Genomic DNA, 11,285 nt, shown 5'->3' on the forward strand with positions numbered 1-11,285 from the left:
TAAATTTCCTTGACAGAATTCTCTACCTCAAATTTGGTCCCATTCTACTTTCTAGCATACTTTGCAAGTAAAAGTTCTGACTTGATTGAATGTAAAAGGATTTAGTGAGTGGAGCTTTTCATTGTTTTAGAAATTTGTCAAACATCCAGTAATTGTCATTCTAAAAATTAGAGGAGCACAATTCTCTAATAGAGATTACCTGTCCCAAAATTATATTTTCAATTATGTTTTATCCAATAAAATTTTAATATATAATAAAAAATTCTTATATCACTTTAATTTTATTTTTCACTTCTCAATTTTTTATATGTCAAAATTTCATTGAATGATACATGGTTAGAAATATGATTTTAAGATATGTGATCTCTATTTATACTTTATAGATAATATTTCAAAGGTTCTATTGGTACTTTTCTCCCAAATATCAGTGGTGGGGTTGGTGGGGGATTACCAAAATATTTTGTAGTGGAAACTCCTTTTCTTCATTTTAGATATTGAGTGAGTTGAAAATAGGACCATTTAAAAGGAAGAGATTGGTATGTATAATGTATCTGGAGAAATTTATAATGCTAGTTGAATTAAAGTATGGTTAGTTGCCTAGTAAAGCTGTTTGGAAGTATCTGACAATTGGAAAAGCTAAATATATTTCCAAATAATTAATCAGTGCTTGATGAGACAGTGGAAAATGACAGTTTGTTAAGTTACTGAACTAAATAGAAGTAGGTCTTATCTTCTCACTGACATTTATAATAAATTCACGCGGCAATCTTCTGTCATGTCCAAGAGAAAGAACTATTTGTTCTCTTGTAGGTTATAAATCATTTAATTATTAAAGATCCTCCTAATGATAACTAAATAATATTTAAAAAAAAATCATGTAATATATTACAATGTGAATAACTGAAATAGGGCTTATACAAATATAAATGTTTGATTCAATTTTTGATGTAATTCATGAACAAAATAGAATAATATTATTTGATTAATGTTAAATATTTATATAGGAACCAAATCGATAATGATTTAGTTTGATTTCATAGTTTCTATGTTTTTTTATAAAAAATTTACAATATTTTAAATTGTATTTCATAAGGCATTTTTCCTTTCCTTGTGCTACAAGCTACAAGATGGAAAAGGAGTAAAAAGATATTTTGGAATTTGAAAATAAAAGTGTGCCGTTAAAAATCCCTCCTTTTGATTATTTCTTCATTGATTTTGGGCCTGTAACAAAACTTTTTTCTAATAGCCCATGGCTGAATATTGGACAGCACTCAGTCTCAAACCAACTCAGGGAAGCTATTATCCTGATGATGTCCATTCTCAAAAGATCCAACATTGGGTGCCATGGCTAAGGCACAACATTGATTTTATTTGCTTTAAATGTGGATGGTAGCTCCTTCGGTAACCCACGAAAAGCAGGTACGGAGGACTTTTGCAAGATAGTATAGGTTATTGGATTAGTAGTTTTATGGGCTTTGCAAGCATATCTAATAACCTTCATGCTGAACTTTTGGGCTCGCTTTATGGTCTTCAATTAACTTGAGATCTGAGGTTCATAAAGGTTAACTGTTTTAGTGACTCTCTTGATGCCATTTCCTTAGTTCAAGGTAGTCGGCATGATCATCATCACTATATGGCACTTGTGCTATGCATCCAAGACTTGATGATATGTGTGTAAAAGTTCAGTTCGGTTCTTGGTACATTTCAGTGACCGAGTATAAATATATGGTTCGGTTCCGCTCAGTTAACTGCAAATTTAACTATAAGAACTGAACTAAACCAAACCACGCTGGAATGATTTGGTTCAGTTCGGTTCCACGGTTTTTCCTATTATTCTTTTATAAAAAATCTTGCATCAATTCAAAGTTGAAAATGTATTATAAGAGATACTGTTTATCCATAAAAAGGAAAAACACTACTACTATTATTATAAAAAAGTACGAATCATATATAGATGAGTAAAAAAATTGAAAATTATGATTGTTTGTTAGTAATATATATAACAATTATGTAAGTTATGAAGAAAAAAATGAATTATCACATATATAATAATACAATCCACAATTAATTAGTAACATTGATATCTACTAGTAACAAAATAATTCATGATTAGTATATATATATATATATCAATTAGTAAAAATATAATAATTATTTATATAACCTTCTAACTCCAATTAGTAACACATCTAATTATACATGTATGTATAACAATATATTTCATTCTCAATACCATAAAAGTTGGTAGATATGTTCCAAATCATCAACACATATTCAGAAATAATTTAGTAAGTAATAAAATATATAATATTAATATAGTAATAATTTATTAACATATATAACAATACAATTGACACACAAGTGATAATTTAAGCTACAAAAATGCTTGAAGAATTTAAATAACAATAAAACATTATTATTTATTATCTATTTCTTTAACACGTGGTTCGGTTTGGTTCCAAAATTTCTAAAACCATAAGCCGAATCAAAGATAAGTGGTTCCTTAAAAAATTAACCGAACCGAACCACATTTTGCGGTTTGATTCGATTCGATTTCACAATTTAAACCGGAACCATTTACCCCTCTACTTGATGAATATGGAATGGGAGGCGTGGATCACCCACATTTAGAGAGAAGAGAACTTTTGCTAATATCATTTGGCTAAGAAGGAAGCAAAACCTATTTCTACTTTCAGTATAATAGAATCAGTTCCTTGTGAATTTAAGCATGTGTTGTTTTCTGATACCATAGGTACTTGGTTCCTTTTTTTTTTGTTTTCTTTCATCTCTTATTACCAAAAAACTGAATTGTACTTTTTCAATCCAAGGTGCTTTGTGTTAGAAATATCAAAGACAATAGACAAGGTTTTGTAGACCATTTTTGAAATAGTTATACTTGGTGTCTATCAATACGCAACAGTTTTTAAATGTAAAGTTTTATTTGACTACGAGAATGACTTTATAAGCTTTGTATAATTACAGGGACCGAATTCTTTACGGTTGCCTGTTCATAAAGGCAACAGTTACCTAACTTTCGCATATATTAATATTAACATGCAACTGTTTTGAATGTTACTTATACTGATTATCATTATTTTTGAATTATTTAATATAAAATATTATAGAATATATATTTTAAATAGAGAAAATTCCTTTCTCATGTACTATGGCCCATTGAGGTGTGAGAAGTTGTGCAATCATAATAAATGTAAATTAATAAAAAAGCAAACACCACTTTCATACATTAGAAAGGTGATAATAATTGTAATAAATAAAAGAAGTTCTGTCTGTAATTCCTAAAACCATAAGAACCACATATATAATCTTTTACACCAAAAAGTTGTGATGAATTCTAAAAACTTCAAGTTTTATGGACAGCAGCTACACAACATTACTTCTCTAATAAACGAACAACCTAAAGTCATATTGCTAAACTAAGTACTGAACAGATGAGTTGTTATTTTTGCTCTGTCTCACCGTCAAACTTTACGGATTCTATATGCCCTTAATTACTCCAAAAATCTTGCATCTCTTCACCAAAAAAATAAAAGAAAAGCCTCTCCTTTACTATTACTACTATATAATTTTTATCACATTTTTTCTAATACACTGTTATTCCAGGTAGTTGGTTTCTTTGGAGATAAAATAGGTGATTGTTTTTGCCACAGCTTCAAATTGCATTTGGCCGCTGTTCCTTGGTGCTAAGTTGATCAATAATCTTTCGGTGGTTATCCCTGGAAAAAGGGGAGCTTAAGTAGGAATGAGCTATAGCAAAGTAGGAATGTTCTCGTTTATTTTTTCTGTTACTGTTATGAACTACGATGTTACTTTTCCTGTAGTAACTTACTTATAAAAAAAGGATATTACATTTTATGGTCAATACACGGAACTCATGCCAGATTCATCAAATTAATTCTACACTCGTGTGGTGCAGTAGTTAGGTACGAAATATATGGAGATAGAGCATGGTTGAGGGCCCTATGACATTTATGGTTGATGGGGCCAGACCCACACGAGGGGGTGTCACTTTCATGGGCCATTGGGTCCTCTGCTCTACTCCATTCTTTGCTCTTGGACAATGTCCCTCTCATTCTACCATTAATTTGTTTTGTCTGTTTTTGGGGTAAATTTCGGATTGAGTGCCTTTCTTTTTCACTATGCATGCGTGTGAAGTAAACGAGAGACTCTTCGAGACGACAATTCTATTTTTATTTTTAGTGTATTTTTAAAGATAAAATGTAATATCAAATATAATTAAAGGATATATGTGTCATTCTTCTTTAACTTTTTTATGTATTTTCATATGATTGTCCTCTCTAATAATGAAAAAGAGAGGAGAAGAGAGTGATACTCACTAACTTTGCTTTCCTTATTGGGAGATTATATAAAGTATCAAAGTTCCCATAATATGAGCCATAAGCCCCATAAGTCATTTATAGTAATTTGATCAATTTCTCATAAGTAGCTCTTAGGCTCGGTTAGGTCTATTTGTTCTTATATATTGTCTAATGAAGAACTAAGGTGGAGACCATTATGGTGTTATAATTAACATTTACGGTAATATATTAATATCAGTTAATATTTTTGTGTGGATGAGATTTGAACCTATAATCTCACTCCATTCTTTAAATCATTCATTTTAACTATTAGAAGACTTTATAATTGTCATTAATGAGGATTAAATGAACTCGTTATTTTGAGAAGATTTTTCTTAAGCATTATCAGCTCAGATTTTGTAGGTATCTCGTAGATCTATTCATAGAGATATCTGATAGAAAAATACAAATTAAAAGTTTTTACTAATAAACATGATATAATGTCTATCCTCTCCGTGTTTTCACTGCGAATTTTATAACCAATATATTGAAACAGAGATTGTTTGTCATATGAATTAACTTTCCCATGTTCAAAGAAAAGTGTTGGGAATCTTGATGATATTCAATCTAATGGTTGGGTGGATACCATGATGGCCCTTTCTCCATCAAAAAAAGGAAGAAGCTGCTTAAAGTATCAATCAATACCATAATCTTCTCATTGGAAGCTTGTGGATTTATTTCTTTATGAGCACGGAAGATACTACTCTTGCTTTCTCTATTATTGCATTTGCAACTGAATATGTTTTGTCTTCTTTCTCATTGATGATCTTCACATATGTTGGTGGTGTGGTTCTCACCACACTGGTGGCTGTCCCTAATTGGCCTTTCTTCAATTAGGGATATTCCACTCACTCTTGGCACAAAGTCTATTAACCAAGAATCTAAAGGTGACTATAATTTTTGACACATTTTTCTAAGGTCGTGCATAAATATTTTTCAACAATTATATTGGGATAAAGAAGATTTTTCTCTATCAAAGAATTCATCTTGAGGCTTCTTGTATCTGTTCTTGGGATTTGAGAAGTGGACTTTATTGTCTTGTATTGTGTTTCTTATCTCTTTAAGCTGCAAATTTTGTTACAACATATTTAGAGCGCATCTCATGCAAGGCCCTTTCTAGACTTGTTAACATGAAAGGTTTAGAATCATCCACCAAAATCATGTCAATTGTAGTATCAAAGATCTTGTTTCTTTATTACTCTAGTTTCTTTATCCCTCTCTCATTAAACACACAACATTATAGTGTGTAATTTTTTTCCTTATTGAAGCAACATATAAGGATCGAGTTTAAGGTCTATCTCATTTCTCTCTTTCATCTGTTATAATTGGTTTGCTTCTGTCAAAAAGATGGTTAAGCATTGGATGAAATTGTTTATGCCAAATGGTGGTTAAGCGTCAATATTGGTTCACGTTCAGATTTCAAGACTGAGAGACGAAGATTTGCTCACCAGCAAGAGGAGATATTAGAGTATGTGTGGTGTTTATCACAATCATTTCAAGCTTGGAATGCTTGACACATTCCAACTTGAGGGAGGATGTTAAAGTTGTTAGTTGATTTCAGTTTATTAGTTGTAATATTGTTTTCGTTAATCGATTAAGAGTTTAATTAATCGATTAACTAGTTAATTATTAGTTAGACATTGTAGTATATAAAGGGTGATTCTCTTATTCCTTGGAACTCATTTTCAATTCAATAACATTTTCTTATTCCTTCTTGTTCATCAAGAAGATCTCTCTTATCTATGACTCCTACCATTTTAACAATTAAAGTTCACAAAATTACAATTGAATATAATGACAGTTTGTTTAGCCATTCCTCTTTTTTGTAACGGTTTGCTCAGCTAGGATAAAATCATACGATTTTTTAATGACATAATTATCATTTTAATTTTAATAAAATTACATTTTTGTCATTAAAAATAAAGGAAAAAAAATAAATATTTGCATCTTCATAATCCTTGTTCGGCTCAGTCTTATATGGACCCAACAACTTAAGGGACCAAAGATTCTGATACATGGTACCAAAAAATTTAAGGATTGAATTTTTTGTCTTTTAATTAAATATATATAATTTTATTCCTTTTTTTACAATATAATATTAAAGGGTCTAGTATTGGAGAGTTCGGTACAAAAGAGTGGCTCATAAATTATATAGTTGAAAGATATGTAGGGTAGTAGTTTCCATCAAACATTCGATTAGCAATTAGTCTCTAAACATAAAACAATATAGACCTAGACAATTTTTGTCCGGAAGAGTAATAATAAATCCTCTTAAATTTTAAATTTAAAGATCATTATAATATTAAGTAGATAAAATGATAGAAATATATACCTCATTTAAATATAGAAACCATACAACTCTTTTTTATTATTGGAGCTAGTATGCTTTAGATTAAAATTTTATAGAGATATATCATTTCCCTTACTCAAAATCCATCTTCTCTCCTGTTGGAAATTAATTATCATATTTTTCTCATTCTCTTTGATATGATTTAAGTATTTATTGACTTATTCATTTTATTATCAATTGATTTTGAGATGAAATTTTAATACTATAACAAAGTTAATATCCAACTTCTTTTCGATTATCATGAGCCGATATCTTTTAATCATACGTCAAATATAACATTCACTTGATCAAATAGACTTCTATGGAGTCATGTTGAGCTACTACCAATTGTTTTGAAATAGAATGTTAACATCTTTTAATTTGTGTCATGCAACACCCTTATCTCCATGTCCCATGAACACCAACCACCTAGATACCCCTATTCAAATCACACAAGATATCATAATTAGGAAGAATATCATTCAAGAGATTCGTATTCCATCAAGGCAATCGCGTTTCTCCACTACCACATAAAAATCACTTGTTATCCTTTACAACAAGGAACAATAAAAGGTAGTTCGGGTTAAATATGAAGATTTATAATTTTCCAAGATAAAATATTTTGATTTGACTAAAAGTGATGAAACCAAAATAACATAAATTTTTATTCTGTTATGTTCCATCCTCACACCAAAAGCTACATTAATTAATTAGTTTATAGGTTATTCGCAAATTCGTGCTAGTATAAGACATTCGTAAAGTTGTTTTTCAAGAAGCTAAGTGGTGACTCCGGGATAAGGTTGTCATGAGTCTAAACCCTAAAATAAAAGAAGTTCTTATGCTCTGAAAATTTATTACATGATCCAGAACTTTGTTCCAATCTCATCATCATCATTATAGTAAAATTAAATCAGTTTATTTTAAATTAGACAAAAATGTATGCAATAAGAATGAATGTGTTTTGTATACTGTCATTTTATTATCTATCATTAATATTTTATCGTTATTGACTCTTCAAAAAAGTAATACAAATTAATTAAATGATGAATTATATATTAATTGTATATAAATCTTTAACTTCATAATAAATAGATATTATATGAAATTATGGTTGAGACAATCAATGATTGACTATATAATAATTTGTGGAACTTATGGTATGATAAATGACCTCTTCTCTTCTTAAATATAGTTTCAGGAAGGGTTATGTAAATATTGACACATTTCCATAAATTTTGAATGAAGGTGAGAGATGGGGAATTCATCCTCACAGAGACCATACACATATGCATGTATTGATTTTAGATCAATTGCCAAGATAGTTATAAAATATAATACAATATTTATGTATTATCAATATAAAAAATTATATATACTTAGTATATCATTTATAATTAATGGTGGATTGCAATTATAACCATTGTATTATACAGTGATTCTTAAACAATAATATTATCTTCACAATTGGGTTCATTGAAGGTAATGTAAAACTCTGCCATCAATCAATCATGGTAGTAACCACATGTAAGGACTTAAACCTTCAATTACTATCCACATAGACATATTTATACTTTTAAATTTAGCCAATAATAAAGCTTATAGCATGTCCTTAATATACTTGTGAAGTAGGCTAAATTCAAATAGATAAAGATTAAATAATGATATTATTGTAAAAATAACAAATTTAATTATTACATCACTTAATCATTTCTTAATTTATATACATAACCATAAACACCATAAGAATTATTAACCTCCCATGAATGAGTCATTTCCACTTCACATGATGAATTTAAGAATGAGAAACATTTAACACTGATCAAACATGATAGTGTGGGTCACTTTAAATGGCCACCGCGCAAAGTGGACAAAGGATAAGTATAGAGATCAAATTTATTTATTCTAAATATAGTTTTTATTAAAACCTTATCTCTCTTTTCTACACATGATCCTTAATTAATTTCAATATCTATCCTTTGTGACATAGCTGTGACTTTCATCATTTGTTTGGTGGACCAAACATTACAGACTCAAAGGGAGCATTAATTATAAAAGATTCCTTCACTAATGATGTTCGGCTTGCAATTAATCATTACTTTTTCATCATGTACTCCTGCCTACAATATCTAAATGAGTTTTGTTTTTTAGGATTTATCCCCATATAAAAAACAATGATCCATACTCATATCTTCTAAAACTTTTATATTTAAAGTTATGCCTACAATTAAGAAGTAAATAAATGATCTAAAAGTTGAATATAATTTAACTAAAATAATATTATTTAATGCATATTGGAAACTACATTAAGAAGAAATTTAGAAATATTAAGTGAAAAATAAAGATAATAAATAGGGGAATATTTGAAAGTAATGTACATATATATATATATATATTAATTTTTTAAAACATCATAAAAATTGAAATATCAAAAATAATTTGAAAATATCAAATGGATGGAGTACTTAGCTAAGTGAACAACTATAACTGACTTAAAATTAATGTGTCTCTTTCAACATTTTAAATTATCTAAAAATGATGATTGCATGAATCAATTACCAACGCCCACTTAATTTAAGGTTTGTTTACACAAACTCAATATTAAAACTATAAAGTATATTATATTTTATTACAAGATCACATTAGAAACACTTAAATAAATACATCTAAGGGCAATTGCATGTGTTTTTGTACCGTTTTTTTATATGGGTCTTTTACTCATTTCTGTGCAGTATCATTGACGGATGAAGAAGATCTGTTGTCCCAAACTCTATCCTTAACTAATTATAATGAAGCAAAAATTAATAAAGTTATGAATATTTAATTTTTTTAATTGACATGACATAATATAATTGATTTAAGACACACTTTAGGACAACCAATCTTTATTGCACACATGAAACACAGCAAGTGTTGTTGATCGGTTACGAACCATTTGTTTACCATTTAAACATTAAAAAAAGGTCAAACGAATTGAAAATAAATCGTCTAAGCAAAAAAATTCAAAAAAGAAAAAACTTTTTCCTAATCTTACTAACATTGAACTTGGTAAAAAAAGGGGTTTTAAACTTTATATATTTTACATTTTAATTATTATTTTTTAATTATTTTTTTACTTATCTCTTAAATTTTAATTTTGGTGAAATTAATCTTGAATAAAGATAACCTTAAATTACTAACAAGTAAAACGTCTCACATATGCATTTTTTTTAAAATTTTGACTATCATATCATAATTATTGAATTTTAATATTTTATATGTCAATATTATTTTATTATCCCTTTTAATTATGAAATTTATTTATGCTCTTCTCAATTAATTTATAGTTTAACGATAATTTTTCCAGTCATCGAGTCCGACTAGCATATACTATTGTATTCGTATACTTATTACTATTGCTGTAAATCTGATGACAATGATTTCCTTTACGATCTATCAATAATTTTAACGTTACATTTATGCAAAAACTAATTTCACCATCAAATAAAATTTACGAGATAATTAGGAAAAAATAGTTTATACTACTTACTTACTTGCAACAAACATAAACTTATGCACTTCTCCAAAAATATAAATCGAGGTAAATTATGGCATCCAATGAAAAATGTTTTGGAAATGGACGAGTTTACGTAAAATATTAATTAAAGCACTCAAATAATATGAAATTACAAAAACGTAAAAGAAAATTACAGAAATAGGCAATGGCCATTTAACGTGGTTGAGCTAATAGGGTTTATCATAGATTTTAGAACGACATCATCTCATTTCTCAAGAGTTATTAGGAGTTGCTTAACTAAGCAACCGACAATTGGTTATATGTAATTTAAGCAATTCCATATATTAGGGATGGATGGAGATAAACTAGTTATTAGGACTTGCTTCAATCATGATACAAGAAGATATATCAAAAGCTGCATTCACTAACATATATGACCTATCACTTTTGCAGCAGCCACAACCTCAACATCTAGTCTATATAGCAAACTTTGTTTATATGTGGCCTCTATATCTAGTGCTATAATATTTGGTGAATGTCTGGAGTGTATTTCTAGTTTAGGATATGTGAAAGTAAGATAAACATGAAAAGTGATCAAAAGAAGAATATTATCTACATAATTTTTTTAATGCTCTATTCCTTTACCAACAAATAAAATAAATTATTTTTTGTAAGAATAATTTTTCAAGGAGGTGCAGAGAGCATATATGTCACAATTTGAACTCAAACACTCATATTTAATATTCTACAATTCTATCAAGTGAACCACCTTTTAGGGACAATAAATTAATCCCCACTTATTTATTTTTCAAATACAAGAAAAACAATGATGTTATTTAAACGGTGTTAGTTTAACAATTTTTACGACAAACAAAACTATTTTTTATCTCTTATTTTTTACAACTTAAGGTTGTCACCTATTCGTTTTTAAGATAACACTATATGGAGACAAAGTAACGACCAAGGTTGATTTGCTAATGCCTCAAATTTCACGTTTTAGTTAAATATATTTAGAAAAAACATAAATAGAACTTGATGGAAAACTAATCATATAATATGAGAATAATTTTAGGTGAATATATATATA

Source organism: Lupinus angustifolius, chromosome LG20, assembly GCF_001865875.1.
Source record: "Lupinus angustifolius cultivar Tanjil chromosome LG20, LupAngTanjil_v1.0, whole genome shotgun sequence".
In the NCBI taxonomy this organism is placed as follows: Eukaryota; Viridiplantae; Streptophyta; class Magnoliopsida; order Fabales; family Fabaceae; genus Lupinus; species Lupinus angustifolius.